We start from the raw sequence: 26,221 nt of genomic DNA on the forward strand, positions 1-26,221 counted from the left end.
TGTGTTGCTGTAAATAATAACTTAGACCTGGTATGAAAAGCTTCTACAAAGATACAAAGAGAAGCAGCAAGGATATTTTCATAATTTTGCACTGCCTGATTTGTAATCAGGTCGTGTGATCTTTCTCCCTGTGGATCAGGATTTGCTGCAGTCCAATAGCTATGCTTTTACTGGCTTGTTCAAAGTATTCCACAATCTGGATTTTCTTCCCACGAAGATCTGTTGTAATACCTATGCAGTCGTTGCATGCACACAAATCACCAGTGTCTGGTATCTATATAGGCAGCTTCTATCCCACAGTGAATCTGGAGATTAAGGAGGCACAGGAACATTTCTCCACTGCTGTTAGGCACTATTTTTAGATATCTCTAGTGTTTCAAATGCTGCATTTGGACCCACAACATACTTGAACTATTCCTGCTCTTTAAAAAAATCTTGCAGACTGGACAATCTTTAAAGGTTTTAACCTGTTAGATGTGGCTGGCTTCCAGGAAATTATGGCAAGGAACATTTTAGAGCATGAAAAATGTCTTCTGAGGTGGAAATAAGTACTCCAGCGGAAAAAGAGTGTCACTGCTCTGTAAAGGAGTCATCACTCTTCCTCAGACTTTCTAAGGGACTCTGGAAAACAGGATATTGTTTCTAGACGGCTGCACTTAGAATCAGCACAATTTGCAGCAGGGTTTATGGCACCAGAGAGGCAGATGAGGCATGGAAGGTTTCATTCGAAGAGTATCTCAGAACATCAGGTTAAAATGGTTCTTCTCAGGACTGTGACTGGGTAAAGAAATGATAAATGTGCATCTTTATGAGTACAGGGAATAAAGGATGAACTTACAGTACTCCAACTTTATTGGCAGAAAGGGAAAAAATGTGTCAGGAGATGGTGCAGCTCACCAGCCTTACCTTCAAAGCCATGATCCTTATTGTAGTGTCCATAGTCTTAGAACGAGCAGAGTTCACTCCTGCTACAGCTGAGCATGCAGTCTTCTCATATGGGGGTCTAAGAATATGTTTCCCCAAACTTCTTACACCCTAAGGCAAATTATGCATCCAAGCATTTTGGTTACAGTTAAAAAAAAAATGATAGAGCATGCTATTTAAGCCAAAATTATTTTTCCAACACAACACTTATACTGTATTTTAACTCTGGCTCATGAGGTCTGAAGGTGGAAAACAGATACACTGTTCTCCAAAATATGTGCTAAAAACAAAACCTGGTTAAGTGTTTTCAAATGAAAGACTAATTTTTTAAAAATGTCACTTTCATACTTGTTTCCATTGAAGATTTTCCATTATTATTACGTTTTTATTAATATATTGGAATAATAACATAAATGTTAACAAACCTGAAATTTGTATAAATTCAATTTCCCAATAATACAAGGTTCTTCTTTTAAAAAATTAGTTTCAAATGAAATACAGGCATTTTTTATTCTTAAAACAAACCCAATGCTAATCTGTTTTTTTTCCCATTTCATTTCCATCAATCACATCATAAAAATACTAGATTAAAAACCCCATTATGCACTTCAAACCCATAACTGCAACTCCAGCTATCTAGATTTTAAAGAAACAGAATTAAATTTCCACTTATGCAGAAGAATGGGACTTGTTTTTCTTCTAATGAGGACAGGAAGCATTCCTGAGGACGGGTGGGATGTCAAACCTTGGCCATTTGCACTTTCTGGGTAGAGCTGCACCTGTACAGCAGTACGTAAATTTCATGACAGATGCTTAATGCTCGTACAGGAAAAAAACCCTTCACAATTAACTTCATGAGAAGTTTCCAAAAGATTTAATTAACAGGGACAGTGTTCCTGCAAAGGCCTTTAGTTTATAAAACATTCTTATATTTTACAGTGAGTTTTCTGTTTCAGCTCACATATCCAGTTTTCCAGAGTTGGTTCATTTCACTCTCATTCAGCCTGCTTCTCATGTGCTTCTTTTAAAGGTACTTTGCAAATAATAGCAATAAATCCCAAAGGAATGATATATATTGAACTGGCATCTCTAGCAGACATATGTTTGAAATACACTGTAGACCGAAATAGTAGGCATCTAAATTGATATCTACAAAGACAATATCTACTTGGTTATGTTTCACAGACTGCCAAAGAAAATACTAAGTTCTCACAGTGCAGCCTAAAAAAATCTCTTGGTGCTCGCAAAGAGAATTGGACAAAGACAGGAAAATCCATTACTAGAGGGTTTGACATTAGCTTCTACTTGAATTTGAAATTAAAACTAAAATTTACTAAGGTCTTTGTGGAAAAAAGAATCCATTATGAACTCAGTTTCAAACTAACTTCAATACTTAGTTTAAAATGATCATAAATTAAGTGTAGAATCACTGTAACAATGGAATTTTTAAAGATTTTGAAATATTTTAATATGTTAAAATTATTTTATTCTGATTTTGTTACAATTTCTGTGTATGCACATTGTGATTTTATATGAGTTTTTATTTTAAAATTTACATTCTTTTCAACTTTCTTGAATCTTATTGTAAAGAACAACTGCCTCTGACACACAGCTTATGTTATTTTTCTCCTCAGACTGCCTTTTATTTAGAGATTTCACAGAAAACTCTGAACCTTTGAACTAGAAAATAAGATGAGCCCTCAGTACAGTTCAGATGAACGTCTGTTTTTAATATCTGGATGGCAGCTTGGTTGCATTTTGAAGCAGCAATAAAACAGCTGCTATCGAACTTGTATTGAGTGAGGCACCTTACTTTCTTTTTCCAAATATGTGTCATAACGGAATGGTTTTACACATTGATTCAAGGTGTCAAATTGCTTTATTACAACAGAGGAGATACTTTGAAGAAGAAATTAAAATGAAACATTTAAGACGTTGTTCAAAACTTCTCTTTAGAAAGTTTAAGGTACATTTTAAAATTTAAAAAATAAAATGCATGGGAGCTGTGATTTAGGAACTGCTGAAACCCAGAGGAACTCATTCCTAGAGCAGTGTGAAGTATATTAAGGGCTATGAACTGTGAAGGCCAGCTGTGCTGGGGAGCTGAGATTATTGTGGCACCCAGTTTCCCAAGGAGATGGCTCAAGATTCCTCCAAGTCAGGCAGCCCAGCTGGTTCAGGAGCTGGGGTAATTGCAGAGAAGGCCTATAAACTGTCAGAAAACATTGTCTCATTTCCAATGGGAAGATATTGAAATAGATGCATTCCTATATTTTATGTCATTCTTCTAATGATTCAGTATTTTTCCATGGGAGAGCATTGCATTCCCTAACCAGCTCTCCTAGGGAGGTAGCTGCCTGATCTCTCTGTAATGCACAAACTTGCTTCTCCACTCACTTGAGTGTAAAGATCACTCGTAACTTCTATGTGCTCATGCTATAATTTAATGTGCTTCTCTGTTTACAGCTTGTTACTGCGGACCATTGTTAAGACTGAAGTCAACACCATTGGCTAGGCCACAGCACAGTAAGGCCGATTTTTTGAAAAAAGCATTCCTGTTTAAACCTGGCTCTTATTTTCCCTAGAGTGAAGCTATACTGTCATTACTCTGTAAAAAATGAGAAGAATCTTTGTGAGGCTTAAAGTTTTAGCTTACAGAAATCATAATAGCTCTGTGGTGCTCACTGAACAAAGGTTTCTGATATGCAATGTAAAATAACTAATTTTCAATTGAAATTTAATGACAAGCCTCAATACATTGCTTTCAAGCTCTGGTGAGTTCAACTGTTTTCTTTCAGATGCAGATCAGCTACAGCTCTGACTTTCAGAGTTCAGCTCTTTAAGTCAGGAGTACACTATTTAAATCTGGAAATCACTTTGGGTTGGTGTCAACTGATATTGCAATTGTCAAATAAATATTAACAAAAACTTCAGTTCCAGTTCACTTTCTGTTAAGACTTAGCATTAACCATGCCTAAATATAGCTACTGTAGTTCCCAGCTCCTAGAAAAATTAGTGTTTTAATGTAAGACAGTTGGCAAATGACAGACTAACAATTATCAATGTGGCTACAAAAAAAAAAAAAAACTAAACAATTTGACCAAAAGCCTCATATTCCCAATTTCTTCGTGCACCAATTCTTCAAAGCAAGATAGTTTTCTAAGATGTGACTAGAAAAAGTCTCCCAAAACACGACATTTTTAGGAAAAAACGTCAACCTCTAAAAATTTGGAGAGGGGAAGAGAGTAACTTAATTGGAGAGTATGATCACATATAAAAAGCAGTTTTACTCCTTCGTTACTTTTAATGAGAGATTGAGAGAGCAATGCAATCACAAAAAAATATCTGCATTAAAACCTTAAGTGTTGTGACACTTCAGGGAAATACATAATTTCTTCCCAATAGTCAGCCGGTTCTCCAGGCAGTCATATATAACGAAGTGGAAATCAGCTATGACAAGATGAAAGTAATATGATTTCATAAAAAATTAGTGAATGAGACAGGCTAGGTCCCTATAAATAAAGATGCTTTTTAAAATGTCATGTGTCTATACATGACTAGAAAAAACACTAGTAAGTATAATTTATAATGTGTTACACTAGTACTGTGATGCTGACTCCTACCATGCTGGGGACTCCCTTGTACTGGGCACTGGGCCAAAATATTGAGACCCATCTAAATAATGTTTTCAACCTTCTACGGTTGGAGATCTGCCTCCCTTCAGCCGGAGACAGCTAGCAGACACCGCTTGTTTACTTCAGATACAAGTCTTACAGCCATCATCCACAGCTTTTCGTGCCAATGTTGAACTACTACCTTATGGTCTACTTCCATAGAGTACTACACAATATGATAAACAAACTAAGCAAATTTTAGCTTACTAGTTAAGCTGAGGTGTTTTTTTTCCTATAAGTGAACGCAACCATTACTTTGTGATCTTTGTTAGTTTATCTTGTTTTCAGGACTGATACTAAGGTGGCAGACCTGGACTACAAATGGGGGACCTAATCTCAAGTCACAGAATGGTTGAATTATAAATTTAATGTATAATTTTTCATTATAAAATTCATTTTATTTTCTAGATTGTGTTTTTCAGAGAGGAATTGTAGCAAGCCATGTGAAGAGAACGTTCTTATCACATTATTGGTTCAAATAAAATTTTACAACGTATCTAGTCCTATATAAAAAACCCCTGCTGTATTGGCAATACTAAAGATACTCAAAACACTACCTTCTACTTCTCTAAATCAAGTTTAAGCTTCACATCATGACCTGTATAATCCTACACAACTCCATTCCAAGTGACACTTCCCCCGTGGATAACAGAATCACAGAAAGGTTGAGGTTGGAAGGGATCTTTGGAGGTCATCTGATCCAACAGTCCTGCTTGAGCAGGGACACCTAGACACAGCTGCCCAGGATCACATCCAGATGGGTTTTGAACATCTCCAAGGAGAAAGACTCCACAACCTCCCTGAGCAACCCACACTGGTGCTCAACCACTGTCCCAGTAAAAAAAAAGTGTTTGCTGATGTTCAGAGGGAGCCTCCTGTGCTTCAGTTTGTGTTCATTGTCTCATGGCCTTTCACTGGGCACCACCGAAAAGAGCCTGGCTCTCTCTTCTCTGCAATCTTCCTTCAGCTACATTGAAAAGACCCCCCTTGAGCCTTCTCCAGGCAGAGCAGTCCTGGCTGTCTCTGCCTTTCATCAAAGCAGAGATGCTCTAGTCTCCTAATCATCCTTGAGGCCCTTGTTGAACTTCATAAAGTTATTTTCAGTCCATGTCCCCAGCCTGTTGAGGTCAATCTAGATGGCAGCAGAGCCCTCTGGCATATCAGCTATTCTTTCTAGTCCTGTGTCATCAGCAAACCTGTTGCAGCACTCTCAAAACTAGCCAGCTGCAACAAGGTTTTTACCATTCCATACCAGGTTAATTTCAATAAGTAGTTAGCACACCTTGCCCCAGCACAGCCACCAATCCCCCACAAGGTTTCAAAAGCTCATCTACTAATCATGCTGTTTCTTCATACTCTTCAGACCAGTCCACCCTGCTCCTTGCCTCTGCTGCATCCAGATTTCTCCTTCTCTGGGCTCCTCTTCCAGCCAGCCTCTCCTCACATGGGCCCCCTTCTTCTCCCAGGGCCTCTTCTTGTCTGTCCTACATCCAGGGCACTCACTCTCCTCTCCCTACTTCTTCCAGATCTCCCTTCATCCATAACTCCTCTTCCGTACCCCTTAGAGCTATTTAACTACTTAGTAGAAACCAGCCACAGCTGCACATTATCCACGCCAGCCAGCCCACCGCCCCTGAAGCCAGCCCACAGCTGTATATTATCAATGTTAATTAACCCAGCTTCATTCCTCTACAATTCATCTACACAAACCTACTGAGGGTACACTCTGTCCATCGTCCTGATCATTAATAAAGGTGTTAAACAGGACTGGATCCAGTACTGACCCCTGGGGTACACCGCTAGTTATGGCCCTCCAACTAGACTTTGTATCACTGATCACCATCTTCTAGGCCTGTCCGTTTGGCCAGTGTTCAGACCACCTCACTCTCTGCCATTCCAGCCCATTCTTCTCCATGAGCCTGTATTTTCCTGGGTCCTTCTTCTTGCCCTTCTTGATGATGAGAGTGACATTTGGTTTCCTCCAGTCCTTGGGCACTTCTAATCATGACTGAAGATTATTGAGTGTTCTCACAATGACATATGTCAGCTCTCTCATTACTTGTGGGTGCATCCCATCAGGGGCCATTGACTTACATATATCCAGTTTGCTTAATTATTTCCTGTCCTGATCCTTTTCCACTATGGATACATCTTCCTTCCTTCAGGCTTCCTCCCATTTTTCTTTGACCTGGGATTCCTAAAGACTGGTTTTACTAGTAAAGACTGAGGTGAAGGCAGCATTCAGTACCTCAGTGTTTTCCATGTCTTGTGTCATCAGGTCCCCTGACTTCTTGAACAGTTCATACACATTTTCCCTAGTCTTCCTTTTGTCACCTACACATTTTTAGTAGCCCTTTTGGCTGCCTTTGACATCTCTTGCCAAATTCAATTCCATGTGGGCTTTGGCTTTCCTAATCTCATTCCTATATGCTCAGATGGTGCCTCAGTATTCCTCCTAAGCCCTTTAATTCTCACAAAATCTGTATTTATGTTCCTAAATATGTAACAATGAGACAGATGGACTGCCAGCCATCTATATTCCTTCATTTTTATCATGCTTTTAGGTACTGTCCAGTCACTAATGGTGACTAGTTTTCTCTGAGACAAAGCATAGGCATGGTTTTGGGGATAGCATGCACCCAGGACCATCCTCAGTGGGCAGCATGGTCAAGAGTGCAGCAGATGTTGAGCCTTTACCCATATTTTCTTGTTTATTCCAACAAGCTTTTCTGTCTGAAGTGCACTCATATACTTTCCCAGTATACCCCTTGGCATGTAAGGTACTCTTGCAATATCATGATATGACCATCCCCCCCACCCACCCCACCCCGACTCTAGCAGGCTTCAACATTGCTTGTAGACACTTGGAATAAAAAACACCACATAAAACAGAACATCATATGCTACTCGGAAACAGCACAGGACTGAGAGGATACATAGGGCCCAGTGCTAGGATATGTGGATGTGGGTGGTCTGTGCTACTTGCCCTCAAATCTGGAAAGAAATTTCATAGGCTGGAGGTATTTAACTATGTAAGTGTAGCCTAAGAGATCTCAAGTCCCCTCGTGACATATTTTCAGTCAGCAGAGATGACTGAATTGAAATTCCTACTGTAACAAGACATAGATTGCCTGAATGGCCATTCTCTATTTTGTCTTCATACATTTTTGCCTCAAAGGATCTGTAAACCCCTCAGTTTTTCTGCTGTCAGAACATTTCACGAGACCATCTCTTCTATTTAGTTTGTCAGAAAACAATTTTATGTTAATGTTGTGCAGTGTAGAGTATTACTCTGATGAAGACCATATGGACAAGTAGGTTATTTTTCATTAAATTTATTCTGACTTAATCTGGAATTGTGGCAGACATATTTACCATGAACATTACATAAAAATATCTCTGTTCTGTTTTAATCAACCACTCAAGAGATGCCTAACACAGGTGACATCTTCTAAAGACTGGAATGGAATTACTTGATTTTGGCATGCTTTCCTAAGAGAGACTGCCAATAAAAAAAATATATCAGGTGGGAGTTTCTTTATACTGATTTCATTTCTTAGAATAATCTTTGAAGGTTGACACTGTAAAAACGGTGCTGTGAACTTCTTCTTTGTTGTCTTTCTGTTTCACATAGAAGCTTTTCTTCCCTAAGGAAAAGCTTCAGCCCTACACATACAGCAATAGATTAGAGGGCAGTCTCAATTCTGCCCATCTTGTCTTCCTATTTTAAAAGCTATTTTGAAAAGCTTAAATCTCCATGTCCTCCATTTGCTCCATATAAGCTGTTGCTTCTGATAGTGGCATGTGTCAAAAGCTCTGTGAAGAAGACTGGGCACCAGCTGGCCAGTTTATATTATTGCATGTAACTGAGAAACGCATTATGACCGACATTGCTGGCTGCCTTTACCAGCAGTCAGTAAAGGGAAGGAAATGACAAGGTAATGTCAGCTGATGGACTTCAGGACTTCCCTGCTTTTGGACTGTCAGAATGCCAAAAGGCGTTCCCCACTGGTCAGACTGAACCCAGGGAAGACTGTAGAAAGACTGAGCAGAAAAGGGAAATCCTTTGAATGTCGGGTCAAAAAAATTGCTTCCACCTTCCTTTGAAGAAATACAGCTGTCGTTCATCAAAACTGTGCAAAGCCTTAGGGCTCTGTTTGACTCCTTGCCGACACTGGATGAGCAGGTAACATCACTTTCCAGAAATGCCTTTTTTCCTCTCCAGCTGGCTGGGGAAACTAATTCTCTTCCCTCTGATGAGAATTTTACTGAAGCAGTCTGCAGTTTTCCCTGACTCCCATAAAGACTACTTTAAAAGTATGTTTAGAAACTGAATGTGACTGTCATGAGCAGGTTCCAGCTGGTACAAAATGTACCTTTCTACCTTCCTCCTGGTTCTGGCCAGTGAAAAAAAAAAAAAAAAAGAAGTTTGTGCAGAAGTCTGTCATGGTAAGTGACTTTCTCTTCCAGTTTAAGGACTTCTTTCTTATCTTGAAGGTATTGAAGGCAATTACCAGATGGAACAGCATTTGGCTTGGCAAATTCTACAACCACCCAGAAAAATACCGAGTTAAGTTAAAGTTAGGGACAAGAGTTATTTACCAAAGAAGCCAATGCTAAAATGAGGCTCTGAAGATATGAAGTGGGTGTCAAGTTTATCTGTCCTTAGGAAATGATTAACAGCTTTCCTTTTCTAGGCACCTTCTCCAATATATGTAACCTCACAAAATAATTTACTTCCAGACTTCTTACTATCATTTTCTCTTTCCTCCTATCCCACAAAACAAATCCTATTTCAAAAAGCATTTTCTTCCTAAAGGAGGAAGTATCAAAGTCTTTTAGAAGTTCATTAACTGCTGCATTACTGTCAATGATTTTATGGGAAAGGTAAGCAGATGCTGGGATTAATGAAAGTAGAAAATATTTGGTAGACAGAAATACAACTGTAGATGAAAAGGATTTTGTTAAGTCACCCAGAGGACTGAAAAATTTCAGAGATAGACATAATGTGACGAGATAAAGTAAATTAAGTCAGTGCTATTGCAGTTGGATTTCAGTGCTAATAAATATAAAACAATAGTACAGGGAAAAACTGAAGTACTTTAGAACTAGAGTAAAAACTTAATAGCATCATCTTAGTTTAGGGATCTGGCTATCAGTGCAGAGATGCTAGTGAGGACCTATGTTCAAGAGAGTTAGATAGGAATCAGGTGAAGGATAACCTAAGTCACTAGGATTTGCAAGAACCGGGAAATTTTATTTAAAAATATTATTACCATTACACAATTCATTGATATGTTTGTCTGGAATACTTTATGTGAAATTGGCCACCCGGTCTTAAAAGCAAAGTAGAATAATGCAGAACGCAAAGTGAACCAGAATCATATGATGAAATTACCAAACGTATGGCTATAAAAAATGTTTATATCACAAGAAATTCGAAGGCTATTTTGTTTATCATAGCAGACAGCCTGTCATGACACTAGATAAAAGAATCTACAGAATGAAAGCTACATGTTTGTAGCTTCTGTTCTTCTAATTCTTAAAAGCGTGAGACATTTAAAGAAACCTGAGTGTAAGAAATCTAAAATACATAGAAAGTAATACGTTTCTACATAGGGCATTGCAAAGCTTTTTTACATAAGATCATCCTAGCACCCCCACCCTTTCCCACAGAAAGAGAAAGACCAGAGAAAGAAAATCAGAGATTTGTATTAGGAGGATTTAATGGATTTGAAACAAAAGTTTCAGAATAAGTAATAAACATCAAGCCTCAGTGATTATGGCTGTTTCTACTACTAAACTTATTTGTGTTTACTCACTTTTTTTTAATAGTAATATTTTTTTTTTTAATAGTTTTTTTAATAGTAATGTGAAACATCTGACACAGTCACTGCTGGAAATATATCTGATATGACGTTGAAATACCTATGTTGTGTATTACTGATTAGAAAACAGTAAATAATTATTGCTACAGATGACAAACAGAAATAAAACTAAGAGCTTGCTTTGACACAGATGCTGGGTCAAATGTTTCTGAATACAAATCCATCTGCTAGATGCATCTTAATGATGAACATGCAGCTGATAGCCAAAAGAAAGTGAACAAAATTGACACAGTAGATTAATTTGATTATTTGGTACAATACTTGTAATTTTACCACCTCTTTTGTATTTTACACATCTATTCTATCTTGCCCTAAATGAGACTGCAGACACACTGGCATGTCTTCATATACCACCTAGCACAATAACTGATACTGATTGCCAAAATATAAACAAGCATAGTGAATTACTTTCATTCTATTTGGAGAACTGAAGCATATCTGAATAACAATATTGACTTTGTCTCATGTTATTGTATGTTAAAAGCAAACCTGAACTTTATCTATTACTAATACCATGATCAGATAAGGAATTTCCCCAGGTCCCCTAGCATATCTGCAGACCCCATTGAGAGGGCAAGAAGAAAAATACCTCTAAAATATTTCTCACTGTTTTAATAAAACTGTGATCCAAATCTACTCATGTAGGTTTCCCAGGGATACAAGACTGCCAAATCTTTTTACTTACGTGAATTGTTCTGAAATGGTGGGTCTGTAAATAATCAGAGTGATGCTATACTGCTGTCAGTCACTCTCAGTGAAACAAATAGGGTATTTTAATTACTACACATAACATTTTTGTAACAACAAATCCCCTCATCCCTGCCGACTCTGAGTTCCTTAACACCAGTTCAAATGAAAAATGCGATTTCCTACAGTACTTTTAAATACTTCAGTATTTTAAAGAAATAAGGGCTATCAATCCAATAAACCCTTTATGCTGCATTCCATATGTGTAGCATTTAAGGCACAACAGGATTGTGTAACACAATTAAGGAATTTGATCAAGAGACCAGACAAAGAAAACAATCAAAGTTAATGATTTGACAATGTACTCCTTCCTCCAAGTTATGCAAAATATCCTTTAAAGGAGCCAGCTAAATAAGTGAGTACCCTAGGACAGCTATCCCAGGAATGCAGCGCTGAGAAGTTCAAAACCCTTCTTGATCAAGAAAAGAAAACTCTTCTGGAGTTTTGGGGGGGTTTGGAGGGTGTTTTCTCCAGAATAAAAAATAAAAAAAGCAGCCTATAGCCATGAAATAGTCTTTTGAAGAAACCTGAGACATCACTTAGTGCTTACATGCAAGAAGTTCTTTTAATGTTCATCCTATTACTGCAAGAAAAGAGCTTGAATCCAATCTATGAAAATAATTTATCTTATTTCTCAGTTCACTGTTAAATTTCTAATTTCTTAGTCTGTTGAACTTTTTCTAGGAAAGGACAGATGATGGTAGCATACAGAACAGTTTCCTGAGGTTCTATGCTTTGGTCATAAGTGAACTGACAACTGGAGTTCAGTCTTTACACAAAAACATATTTCTACCTAACAGGTTTAAAAATGACCAATATACCATCAGGGCCACATTCCATTCAAATTGCTCAGACCATTAAATTTTTTGAAGTCATTTGAGCTAACAGTGTAGGTAAGGTGGCTGGGATTTGGTGACTTTATTACCTCAATTATGTTGTCAATTATTACTTTGAAGAAGAGAGAGAACATAGATTTTTTTAAACTCCCCTGGGTAGAAATAAACCACATTATTTATTGTAGGAGACAGTAATGGCTTTTCATGGGCCAATTAATCTTTTTTATGGAAGGATAACATTAAAGTCAAACTAATGACAAGACCTAAACATAATGTAATTCCTTATGACCTTTCAAAATGGTTGTTAAGAGTTGAAGACGCAGTCTAAAATGAACAAAGTAAAATACAGTTTTAAAAGTGTGAAATGTTTGTGAAGAAAAAGTGTGACAGGTAACAAGTTATTTCTTATGTCAGAAACTGGTCTATTGAAATGGATGACAAACTCAACATAGCATATGTTTATGAGGCTGCAAAAAGAATTGAACAAGTCTCATTCCAGGATGAATTTCAGGATGTGTCTTTCATCCAGGAAATAACTGGTAAGTTTTTTTTCAGGAAATGTAAGGTTTCACCTGGACGGCTGTGCCCAGCTGGGTGCCATACTTCTAGGAAGATACGTATCAACAGGAAGAGTTGAGTTTGTTTAATCTAGGAAACAAAAAGATTGAGGGAGGGGGGGACATAAGAGGCTTCCAGCAGACAAAAAGTTGTAAAATTAACAGTGATCAATTTGGTTTACTTGGTCACATGAAATGGACAAACAGAAATAGATATTCAATTCTTACAAAGGAGATTTGGGATGAAACACTGTGGGATCTTTTATTGGAGGTTTGCAAGATCAGGTCATGAAAATACCTAAGTAAAATGGTATAGGTATTTGTGAGTTTGTCCAAGTCATGAGGTGGAAACAGATAATTTTTAATGTCTTCTCTTTTTAACAGTAATTTACAATACAAATATGTGATAAAAAGGGATATTGATAATGTGTCATATGCAGGAACATATTGAAAAGCATGCAACTGAAATTTTAAAAACTCAAACCAGTGCCCATTTCTGTAGATAGCACACTGAAATGCAGGAAAGTGGTTTTTTTTATATTTCTATCTTATTTAGAAGTTTAAGTGCAAAAAATAAATGCTTGCTACTGATTGGCATTGCATTCATGAAAATTATTTTTGCTTTCAACTGGTATTTCAAATAGGTATGCTCTTTCTAGGTTCATATTTTTCATCATTTCTTCATTTGTGTTTTTGAATATGAATCTGGCTTTCAATTTTACTTAAAACAATGAAATTCATATAATATGATAAATTTATCTGAGTCACTTCAAAAGCTGAATTTTCATAGCTATATCACAAGAGGAAGCCCACAAGTCCTTCAATTTTTTAAAGAAAAGAGGTAACTTTCTCCAACACAGAAGACATTCAGAAGTTGTAAAACAAACCGTTTAACTGAGAATATGATTTTCCAAAGTTTTCAACTCCATATACAATGACATCATTAGTCATCTCACTTCAAATGTCGCTGACTTCATGCTTGTTGAGTTCACTAACTGTTAATATTTTTTAAATATTTATCATCATCCATAATTCGTCTATGCTGTTATGTCACAAACTTCCTAAATGTCTGTCCAGTTGTGTGATGCTGATGACATATTCTATGTTAATCTTGTCTTTTTAGAAACTTCTGCTTGATTCTTCTTTGAATGTTTTTATTGTTTATTTTTTCTGAATTGAATTTTAAAGAAGATTTAGTGTTCTGCTTGAAAAAGTTGCTTACAGTCTATGAAGGAAGACAGAATACTGGGAACTGCTAGCTGGAAATTTTGAAAAAAAGTCAGTCTGTCTATGAAATTTGTTATCTTAAATTCAGTGTTACAATGCTTTCTTTTAGGAAATAGTTTTAAGAAGAGATATTATTTTAAGTATTTTTTAGTTCACAGTAAGGATATTTTTTTCAATTTCTGTTTTTTGAGAATATTTATGCAGATGTAACTTGGATTAAGTTTTATTTATAGTAAAATTCTGAACATACAGGGATTTGTATCTGGGGATGTTTGGAAGTTGCTAAGTAAAGATAATTTTCATTTTGGCTCACAAATAAGTTTGTTACAGTGATAAACCTGATGTTTCATACTTAAAGGTGCTTGGTCTGTTCATTATTGTGTAGCTGATGGCTGGCCTTAGTATATTTTTGCATTTGAGAAAGGCTGATGCATCTCTGCTGTAGGGCTGTAGGGCAGATGAATTACTGTCAGAGGAGTAATACTGCATTGTCAGAGGAAACTGAGCTTTGCAGCTGAAAGTTGTTCCTGTGTCTGGGGTGGGACTGTGGAAGAAAAGGTCTCATAAATCACTACACTCAGGTGGTGAGTATGGAAGCGGTGCAGACTTGTCTGCATAAAACCAAATAGTCTCTCTTCTCAGCAGTCTCCACTGACTCCAGATCCAGTGTTGCCCTGAGTTTTGGTGGCCTTTATTTCTCAAAACTTGCAGCAGACTAAGACCCTATTAAAGCAGGATTGGAAACTCATATGCAACCCAACAATACATTTATACTCTGCTTGTATAATTCAACTGCAAAACGCAAGGGACAGTTTGAAAGCTGCAGAATATTTGAGCAAAGGAGTAGGGCTGTGGAATGAGCTCCCAAAGGAAAACTAGACTGATTCATGCAGCAAGGGCCTAGTGAGAGAATATTTGCATTAGGAAAAGGTTTTCATAGCTATCAGTGACCAGGAAGAGGGGAAAAAATGCCAAAAATATGAGACTAACTCTCAGGTCCTAGGACTGATGCTGTTGCACCATGTATAACTTCACATTTAATACCACCGGAGGTCTTCCTCCATAGTATGAAAAACCTCCTTCTGTCTTTACATCTTCCTATAGTTCTGCACCATAGAAGGCAGAGTAACGATGAATTTCTGGGTAAAGCACAAAAATCCAAGATCTGTTTTCATTTGTGGTAATGAAAGCTAACATAATTTTTATTATTTTGACTTTATTTGCAAATTTATTTTCACTTTACCTTTATCTGGCAATTTTCAAGTTAGCACAACTTCTCAGAGTTAATTTCAATATTAAACCCCGGATTTTTACAGGGAAGCTGTCTGCTAAATTATGGAGATTTTAGCAGAAATATAAAAATACTAATATTAGCACAGGCAATTTTTAATTAGCTAGCAGTGATCCCTGGATACATTATCACTGGGGAAAGAAATAATATTACTTTAGTTAATTGTTCTCCATTTCTGGTATGAATTTAAAATTCTGTCATGGATTTGAGATAGGGAAGACTTTAAAATATTATGGAAAATTATTTAGATAAACTTCCAAATTTTTGAATGTTTGTTGGAAGCTTGTTTGGCCTGTTCCATTTTGAGAAATCATGTGGCTAATCTTGCAACTACAGGTAATCTCCTGGGACTTTTGGTTAAGCCAGAAATAGTCTGTCTTTGTTCCTCTGGCTCTTCGGCTTCTAATCACAACTGGAATCAGAGAAAGGAGTAGTCTGAAAAGCAATATAAGTCTTTTTCAGTTCAGTTGGGTGAGGACACTAGAATCAGATCTCTTCTTACTTCATCTTCAGTCATCTGCTCATCTGTTTTGACCTTTCTGAGACACAAGGAAGGAATTTCTTTTGTGGTAAGCTTATGGCCACTGAAGTGAGTAAAAGAAAACTCTTTAGAAAGCAACAGACTGTTGCTATTTCAGACAGGTCCCTATAAGGATCCCTTTCTCCCTCACTTTTGACAGTGCTTGCATTGTCTGTCATATCAATACAAGCTGTTTGAATTGATCTGAGCTGTTGCCAAGGAAAGCTGTTGCAGAATAATGTGAAGTCTCCATGTGGACAAGCCTAAACAAGCTCCTTCCCAAACTGGACTAAGCTGAACTGCACAAAGGAGCTCTTGTGAGGAGTAAAATTTTCTTTAATTCCCAACTATTGCCCTGCGGTCAGGCTGGATGGCTTGCCCTCGCTACTTTCACTTCCTCAGGGCTGAATTGTCCCTGGCTAAATCTGGCTGTCCCTCGTAGCTGCCCTGTGCAACCTTGGCAGGCTGGTGAAAAGAGATGTTTCTTTTCCATCCAAAAATACAAACATTAATGACTTCTGCCTAACATTATTAGGCTGCCCTGAGGATTTCAAGATGAATTGCTAAAATAACTCCTTGAGATAGCCTTCAAATGTACCTGTACATTGAACAAGCAATTAATTAGGCATCTTCCAAAGCCTGTCATTTGCCCATAGAGCTCTCAGCTACCATGGTGTAAAACTAGAGGCTCATATGCATGATCCGTTCAGAATTTTTATGTGACAACTAACAAACTTGTTTGCATTTCTGGATTCCTCAAGTGGGAAAAAAAAATTTAATTTTTAGCAACTACATCTTTGGAGGTTAACTGGCTGGAAAGCAGCTTGGCAGAAAAGGACCTGAGGGGCCTGGTGGACAATAAGTTGAACACAGGCCAGCAATGTGCCATTAAAGCAGAGAGGGCTAATGATGTCCTAGGCTGCATTAGAAACCAGCAGGTTGACAGGTGATACTTACCTTCAGTACTGCTGAGGCCACATCTGGAGCAGCGTGTCCAGTTCTGGGGTCACCAGTACAAGAGAAAAACATGGAGCCACTGGAGAGAGCACAGTGAAGTGTCGTAAGGATGATTAAGGGCCTGGAGATTCTGTCCTGTGAGGAAAGGCAGAGAGAGCTGGGATTGCTGTACCTGGAGAAGAGAAGGCTCATGGATGATCCTATTGATGCGTGTAAATACCTGAAGGGAGGGTGCAAAGAGGACAGAGCCAGGTTCTTTTCAGTGGTGCCCAGTGAAATGCCATGAGGCAATGAACACAAACTGAAGCACAGGAGGCTCCATCTGAATATCAGCAAATACTTACTGTGAGGGTGGCTGAGCACCGGTACAGGCTGCTCAGGGAGGATGTGGAGTCTCTTTCTTTGTACATATTCAGAACCCATCTGGACATGATCCTGGGCAACTGTGTCTCGGTGTCCCTGCTCAAGCAGGACTGTTGGATCAGATGACCTCCAAAGATCCCTTCCAACCTCAACCTTTCTGTGATTCTGTTATCCACGGGGGAAGTGTCACTTGGAATGGAGTTGTGTAGGATTATACAGGTCATGATGTGAAGCTTAAACTTGATTTAGAGAAGTAGAAGGTAGTGTTTTGAGTATCTTTAGTATTGCCAATACAGCAGGGGTTTTTTATATAGGACTAGATACGTTGTAAAATTTTATTTGAACCAATAATGTGATAAGAACATTCTCTTCACATGGTTTGCTACAATTCCTCTCTGAAAAATACAAGCTAAAGAATAAAATGAATTTTATAATGGTTGGCTCAGCTTTTAATGACTGACATGATTTGGGCTCAGCTCAGTTTTAGAAGGTTCAGGTTTGCTCTGGAGCTCACTCTGTTGCCTGTCCATGCTTCACAGCATATGAAAACGATAACATACCATATGGTAGAACTTTGTTTTATAACTATTGTTGACCTTTCTTTCAACTCCCAGTGTTTGTTGGAGGACAATCCCACCACTCTTCACCAAAACAGCAAGTACTGCAAATTGGACCTGCATACCGCACCATGGTCATTTCACCTTAGCATGTATAAACTATTTACAGTGTGTTTATATAGAGATTATAGAAGCACGGTGATATAGACCATTCACACATTATGAGCAGATTCAATGCATTTCAGCCGCTGCAGTTCCTCCGTAGAAACAATCTCACTGAAATCAGTGGGGTTCCTCTTGGAGTGGTTAAGTATGACTCAAAGTGTGGAAAGGCACTGGGAGCTGGCCTTGTGTTTTCTGCACTGCAGCTAAACATTGTCTTTACAGATTCTTTTGTTCATTTTTTTGGAATTGATAATGATCTCAGTACAACCACAACTGCAATATATTACAAAAGTACTACAAGTACAGCAAAGGTTATTTTCTTTCTGACACTGCCCTTCTACCACCCCCAGCACAAAGTGAGTGGCTCCTATTTATTTCAGTGGAAAAATTTCCATCACTTCAACAGAAATAGATAAGGCCTTGGGGGATCAAAGTCTTAATTACATTCACAGTCCTGTTCTACCTTGGTGAAATTTTTAACAATTAAAAAAAAAAGATTTATCAATCACATCATTTTAATTCCCACCTATACCAGTGTCTTAGAAAATCATTTTCCTTCCTTTCAAAATTCAGCTCTGAAGAGATTGATTAATGCTTTAACTATGTTGGAACTATTTGATGTGTCATTCCGTCTGAATGTTTATTTCATTAACCTTTTTGTCAAAAATTGATGACTATTAATACTACAACTACAGGAATGTCTATGATTTTCTCTCAGTCTTCAGAAAGATTTGAGGAGGTATATAAACTAGAGGGCTTCCCACTCTAAAGCATGCTCATTTATCATTCTGCTGTCTCACACAGATAGAGATTTTGCACATTATCCAATTTAAACATCCATTTAGAACCAATCTAATTGTTATGCCTTGCTAACCTCAGTACAGAGATTGTGGTTGACTACAGCAAAACAGCTGAAACCTAGAAAGGGTATTCAACAGCAGAGGGCCAAAAACTTAACTAGATACCATTGCAGAAATGACCATAGTGAATTTCAAACACAAAACAAATGTAGTGCTTTTTGTTGCCATGACACAACGTTTTGTTTTAAAGTGTTAAGGATGTCAATACTGCCTTTTAATGGAGTTTGGGGAATTCAAACAAAATGAAAAGCTAAGGGCTATTTTGTGATTTTGATTTGCCAATAGGAATAATGCTTTGGCAAACAAAGGTACTATAAAACGAAAAATAGTCATATTAGGAGAAATACCACATTGCAATATCAAACCAATGTTGTTTCACCATCAGATTAAGATAAATGCTGTGCTTCAATGTGAAACTAACACTTTGTCATTCGCTGTAAGTTTAAAAGGCAACTAAATTTTGATGTGAAAGTAACACATCATTCTCATAGAGGAAAAACACAATATTGTCACTGTCATACTGAAATTGTGGTGGGAATAGAGCTAGAATGACTATTAAATCTGTTTCAACTTTCAAACATAACACTTGAAAGCATGTGCTTCAGTCTGAAATAACTTTATGGTAAGTACTATGGAGATGCAGAGTACAAAAGTGCCTTTTGTATCAGTTTGGTGGATGTTAGTGGCTAATTTCTTCCCATTTTACATGTTGAATCACGTGAGCAGGAAAGTCATTTGCAAAAAAACAAAGATATTTTGAGGAGTCATTTAGGACTCTTGGAATCCTGACCTCAGCATGTCTAGACAAAACAATTTTAACTTTCATTCGACATCTGAAATTCTTCATGTATCCAAAAGCCAGACTCTATAGAACTTTCTGTAATTTATTTATTTATGTTTTTTAATGAAAAAGCATGTGGGAGAATTTTTTTTAACTAATCACTTTCTTTCCACTGAATTCTGCATTTAAAAGCAGGCACCTCCAAATTACTGAAAAAGTGCTTCAGACTTATTTCCTCAATGTTTGGTTTGTTTTCGGTTTCTGAAGTTACCTCTATAGAAACCTGAAACTTTCACAATGTTTCCATTTCATTGAGACAAGCCTGCAATAACTTACAGCCATGCTCAAACACACACTCTGTGAGGTGTCGCATTTATCTATCACACTGATTTTGAAGGCACTAATCCTAGCACACAGAGCTCACAAGTGCAGACCTCTGCAGGATTGTGACCACAGTGGTCTTCTGTACTGATTCCCTATTCTTCATGTTTCAGTACTCTTATACCTTCCTTTTGACAAATGACAACACTCCTTAAGGCTGAATAAATTGAGCCTGCTAACAGAGATATCTAAAAGAAGCCTATATTATTCTGAGAAATTTATATCAGTGTCAATTATTGAGACAATGAAAACTTCATTGTTACGTGCCATCCCTGCTTGCACAAGTATTTCTAGTGTAAGGCAAAGATATAGAAAATAGAAATAGATGTTCACACAACGGTGATAGTTCCATAAATAGGTATTCAAAATATCGATGAAGCAGCTCTGTATTCCTTTTGCTCTTTTCTGAAAGATCCGTGGAAGAGGCCAGCAAAGTGGTCATCTCATCTCTCAATGTGAAAGACAGATACAATATTTCAATAATGATATTCTGTGTTGTGAAGTTTTATGTTTTATTTGTTCATTAGTGGTAAGCAAGATGGTAGAAACTGGGTACTGAAAATGAAGTCAGTTAAACCCTCTATTAGGATTTTATATTCCTAATTTCAGGCAGTGAGATACAAAAATGTTTTTAGTGGGTGCCTCATTTACCTATTTTCTGAGTATGTATAGACACAGATGGCTTTAAATTTGAAAAAATGAACAAAAATTTGTTCAAAACAAGAAAAATACTCATAAATTACATAACTGGTAGAAACATGGTTATTAGTCTCTAAGGACAGTAAAACAATACAACACAACAATATGTATGAGTATAGATATTTTTAAATGTCGTGTTCTTAAAGAACACATTATGCTGAGGAAAATAAAAGAATTTGGCAGATTCTGATATTTGACAGAACTTGTATTTTGAATGGTCATGACTTTTAACACACTGAAGGGGTTATTTGGTTGTGAGGGGGGTTGGTTTGTTTTTGGTCTGTTTTAGTTTTAATATGCATTCATAAACAAGGAAAAAAAATGACACATCCTTACACATAGCAAGACTAGAGCAGCTTCACCTTATGGGGATACTAGAGTTTCCACAGTTGTATGGATTGTGTATGTTAATGACATTTTTTAGACAGGGTTATACATTAAGTAATAGTGAACTCTAACTTTTTTGAGTTAAGTGGAATTTAATCACCCAACCTCTGGATTTGGGGGGAAGCTGAGCAATTAAATTCTATGAACCTCTGAAAATTTAGGGTTAAAAGGGTCTGGCAAACATAAAAATACGGAAATTCATAATGATAGGTGACCCCAAAAGACTTCAAATTTGGGTAAGCTATGGACAAGTGTCTAAAAGTTCAGATGTTTATCTGATCCTCTGGAGCCTACACAGTTGAGCTGCAAGTCTTGCAAGAGGATGGTTACTTTCAAGTCTTCTAGCACTTTTGCTTCTGGTCATAGCTGAATATAACCCCTAATTAGTCTTTGTTTCTTGGTATATTCTTCCTATTTTTTTCTAGAAAAGTGATTTGAAGAGTATGAATTTTACAGTAATCTGTTCCAATTTAATCAATAATTTCTCATGTAAAACTGCAGACAATGGACTTTAATAAGGAATTTTAAATTATTAATTAAACAAAGAAAAATGAGAAATAGTATAAAATCACTGCACTGTGTTCTGGCTTGCCAAAGTATCATGCTGAAAGTGGACTTTAGTTGAGCTCTTGAAGGACTAGCTTGGGATTAATCATGTTAAATTTTTCAGTTATTGACCTAAACACAGCGGGTAGAAGTTTCCTAGTGAAAATTGTTCATGTCACAAAACTGGCATTATTGGTATGATGAAGAATGGAGAAAACGTCTCTGTGATCCAAGGTGATAGGTTGAGAGGGGATATAATTTATATCCACAAATCCAATATGCTATTTAAACAAAAGGCCAATGCTGGAACAAATGAAACTTAGTTTATGGATAAGTTTGGAATAGAAAGGAGAAAAATGTTCTTCAACGGAGAAACAAGGTCTTGTAACGACTCCTCCACAGGAACAGTGGAGGCAAGAAATATAACTGCTTTCAAGATAGACCTAGAATAAATATTCTGGAGGTTACAAATTGTGATTGCCTGTAACTACAAACAGGAATCAATGGCCCAGAAAATTGAGTTTCTTCTAACTTCTTAAAAATATTCCTGTAAATTCATGAAACATATTCATGTGGACAGATAGAAGTGGGCAATGAACAAATAATTTAAAAACAATGACTTTTTCTCCCTCTTGTTTATCATAGCAAAGAAAATGTTACTGGCATTAGCTGTAATAAAAGTAATTGTACTGAAAATTCATTGATAATTAAATAGAAATACAATCTGCCTCATCTTAAGTGTCTTCTGCTTTTCTTACTTGACAATTGTTAAAATTTTTCAGATGTCCTGTGGGACTTGATTTTCCTCCTCAGAGGTCCAGCCCTCAGAAATGCAGAACGCATCATATATAATCTAGGAGGCCATTTAAACTCCATTTCCAAAACATGAATTAATAACCAGAAATTACACTGAACCTGATGTCAAGCCTGTGCATTAGGCCTACATGTTAATCAGGTCTATATTACTATGGCATGGGGCAAGAGAAGGTTGTGAATCTTTTTTCTGGTTTTGTTCTATGTCTGTGTCCCTGTTTCCCGCCCCCCCCCCCCCCCCCAGTAGATATGTTCTATAGTGTTTACATCTCAGTGTAGTATCTGAGGTTTTCCATGACAGTCAGTTCAAAGCTCTGTCAAACAGTTTCGAGTAGGATACTTATCCTGTTAATATTTGCATCTGTAATTTAAAGATAATTTTTCTCTCTTTGCTGTCTGAATAAACTATAAATAAGGACATAATAATCAAACATTGTTTTATTTATAGTATTGTTGCCTGATTGAAGAAAAACATAAGGAGGCAAAAGTTTCAAAAAGTACTTAAATTCTCTCTGTATTAATCAACACAATCACCTAAAGAGAAGATACACTAGAGAAAACATATTTAGGATTTTCAAATTTTAGTGCTTTGAATCAAACACATCCACAGAGAAAACACTGGGTTTTGACAAGTGGAATATTCTCTGCTTTTTCTGCATATCTTGCTCATTCTTGTCCTTTGGGATAAAAATGCACTGTCATCAGCTTCACAGCACTCTCTGACTTTGATATACAAGGGCTCCTTGAAAGACAACCACCATATGTATTGTCTGATGATGCTACAACTTTGTGATATGAAATAGTACTTCAGTTCTTAAGGCAGATCCAGCTAATTATACCTATCTTTATTTCTTTACACTGTGCTTCTGAGGAATTTACCCCCTTTAGGGGCTCTATGTTCCTACATTAGAAACATACTGTATTTCTGCTGGGACAATAGCATACCTGTATAGATGCCGAGTTCTTGAAAATGTCACTTTAGAAGTAACATGGTAGCAGCTTGATCTCGTCTCATTTCTTTTGTATGTTGTGCATTGTTTCTACAAACTATTAAGTGGTCTGAAATCTCAATGGTTTTTAGATTTTGTCTTTTAGAGCTGGTGAGATAAATCCTGATGTAAGACAAATTAATTTAGTAATACACTATTGATTTGCATTGTCCCCTTGTGTGTCATGCAATTATTTTTCAGTAAACTGGATTAGTATGCAGAATGGAAAATAAGATGGAAAGTGAAAAAGTGTTATTGAAGTAGAAATTCGACCTTACGAATTGAAATATTTTCCTGATTATTTGCAGCATATAGCTTTTTGACATAGTTCAAGCATTGAATTTAATAGATTTTATGTTTAAGTATAAATACGATACAACAGTTACATTGCTGACACATTTAACATTACCTAGGTTTTGACTGCATCCCTCCCCACAACAAGAAGTATATGTAGACCAAGCTGCCTTTGAAATAGTGTTCAAAACTTGGAAATATTTTATTTTGATGAGCATTTTATTTAATATTTTTAACTGATTCATAAATATAGCCATTGAAGAACACGTTAATATTGGAAAACAGTAATAACTTTTTTTAGTTTCTAAATAATATTTGACTCCTAATAGAAAGCAAAAGTCACTTTATTCAAATGAATGATAAATATAAGATTGTTATAGTTAAGACCAAGAATTGCCAATCTTAACTAAGAATATCAGTTATAAGCGAGATTTGTCAAGACAAAAATAGTGCTTAGAGACATATTTTGATTCCAGATCATTTCTGTTATAAAGATCATTTAGTATTGCTATTTTGTTGTTATTCTGTCTGCGTTTTTAACACTTGTGGAAGAAATACCATTATTTTTCATCTGAGTTAGGAATGAGTGAATCTGCTTATAGATTTGAATTTTTGCTTAAAATTGGAATTGCTTTTATTTTTCAGGAACAAGTAGCACAATCTTAAAAATCAATTACACAGGTGTTTTTTCATTCTTTTTCTCCCTGAATATACAGCCTTATCTATATGCCTTACTATTGGTAAGAAGATTGAATATTGTGAGGTTATCTGAAAAGTGAGCAAGCATTAGAAAACTCAAAAGAAAAACCATCTTGCTCTCGTCAGAGTTTTAAGCACATTTTTGGGTCGCCAGCATCCAGATGAGCCTTCCAAACATGAATGCTTTGTCTGCATGAACCTTTGAGACACTGTTTGCATTTCACTTGTGAATATCCTGCACAAGAGACACTGGAATATAATTTTTGGTACTTGACAGAACCCAAGTGAATCGAGTTCATTTTTGAGGCTGTCAGAAATCTGCCTTATCCATATGGGCTTTACATTCTGGAAGACAAGAAAATAAATTCTCTTGGCAATTTTTTGTTGCATTTGTGCCAGACATGTAATGTTTTCATTAAGTTGATGATTATATGGTTTTGTACAGGAAGATTCCTTTTGGTGTAAAATGCTCTCTCTCAGACACCAGTTTGGAAAGGTTTAAACACATAACTAAGTTTATGCATTTTTGCATAGTCATACTGAATAAACAGGACAACTTCCTGGGTGCTAAATTACATGTTGACCCAAGTCTTTACAGATTTGTGGCCCGAAGTATTTTATACAGCTTTAGTGGTTCTAAGTATCAAAATATTTTATTTTTACAAGAATAGACAAGCAACAAAAGCAAAATTCTACTTCGAAATACCAAGAAAAAATATTTTTCTGCATTCTAATGAATTTCTTATATATCAGCAAATTTCATAAAATTAGTCTCAAGATGATCAAATATAATGTCCTACTCAAGCTTTTCCCTTATAAACTGTAATTTTGTCCTCAGACACCAGAATCTGATTTACTTTTACATTATCAAAAATTACACACTTTCATTGTGGTTGTAGGACACAATCACTCAGTTGCCTTATGCTACTGAAAATTTTCTCATTAATTTCTTAGTATCTACCACTTGAACAAAGGAGAAGTCATTTAAGGAAATATTTAACTAACTCTTTTCTGATGCCTTTAATATTTTGGCACATTAAAACCAGAATTGAATGAGGTAAAATTTGCATAACATATGCCCAGTCTGTGGAATCAAACTTTTTTCTCTGTTCATCTCTGTAATATTTATTGTGGTGACATCTTCCTCAGCCACATGTAGGTGCTACAGAACTACTCTATTTTTAGAATGATGGCAGTACAATGAAATTTTAGTTTCTTAAGCGTATTGAAGGGAACAAAAGGAATTAATTCTAACGCGCCACTTTATTCATTTTTTTAATTTTGATTACTCTTAAGAGAATGAAGCGTAGTTATAATTGCCAAAAAGCAACGAGCTAAAACCCTGCTCACTGTATCATTTCACCTTTTACATCCCTCTCTGTTACGGTATTAGGAATGGTTACCACAAGGCATGTTAGGTGGAGATTTACTTAATTATTTCAACTCCTTTCAGAGTGGAAACCCAGCATTTCTAGTTGGCTTGCACAAAGGTTTATTCTGTTCAGATCTACACCATTACCAGATTTCTGACATTTTTTTAAATTCATTCTTAGCAAAATGCAAAATATTAATGAGGCTTCATGAACTGAATGGATTAGAAGACAAAAGTTCTCTGTCTCCAGTGGTGTTTATATTCTTGATTTTGTCTATGTTTCAACACCTGAATTACAAAACGCTTCCAATTGTTTGTGAAAAAGATATGAATTTAGTCAGAATATGTGCTTTTTCATTAAAAAAAATAGTTTTTATTATCTTTTTAATTCTGGTTAGAAAAAACAATGTACTCTGGACTTCAGAAACATTTCTATCAAATACTATCAAAAGCGATGCAAATTAACAAGATATTTCAGCTTTGACAAAACAATGTATTTTAAGGAAAGCACATTTTGTTATATTTTCCCATCAGCTTTGCTAGTGAAAAACAACAATTTAAAACTAATTTCTTCAAATATAACATCCTTGCAAAAGTTTTTGGGTTTTTTTTTTTCCAGTTTTCTATGTATTGCCCTTCCATTTGCAGGTAGAATGATGTAGAAATAAATAACTTGTGCTGCAAAGAAGGCCCT

This window comes from Falco cherrug, chromosome 3 (genome assembly GCF_023634085.1).
Source record: "Falco cherrug isolate bFalChe1 chromosome 3, bFalChe1.pri, whole genome shotgun sequence".
NCBI classification, from domain to species: domain Eukaryota; kingdom Metazoa; phylum Chordata; class Aves; order Falconiformes; family Falconidae; genus Falco; species Falco cherrug.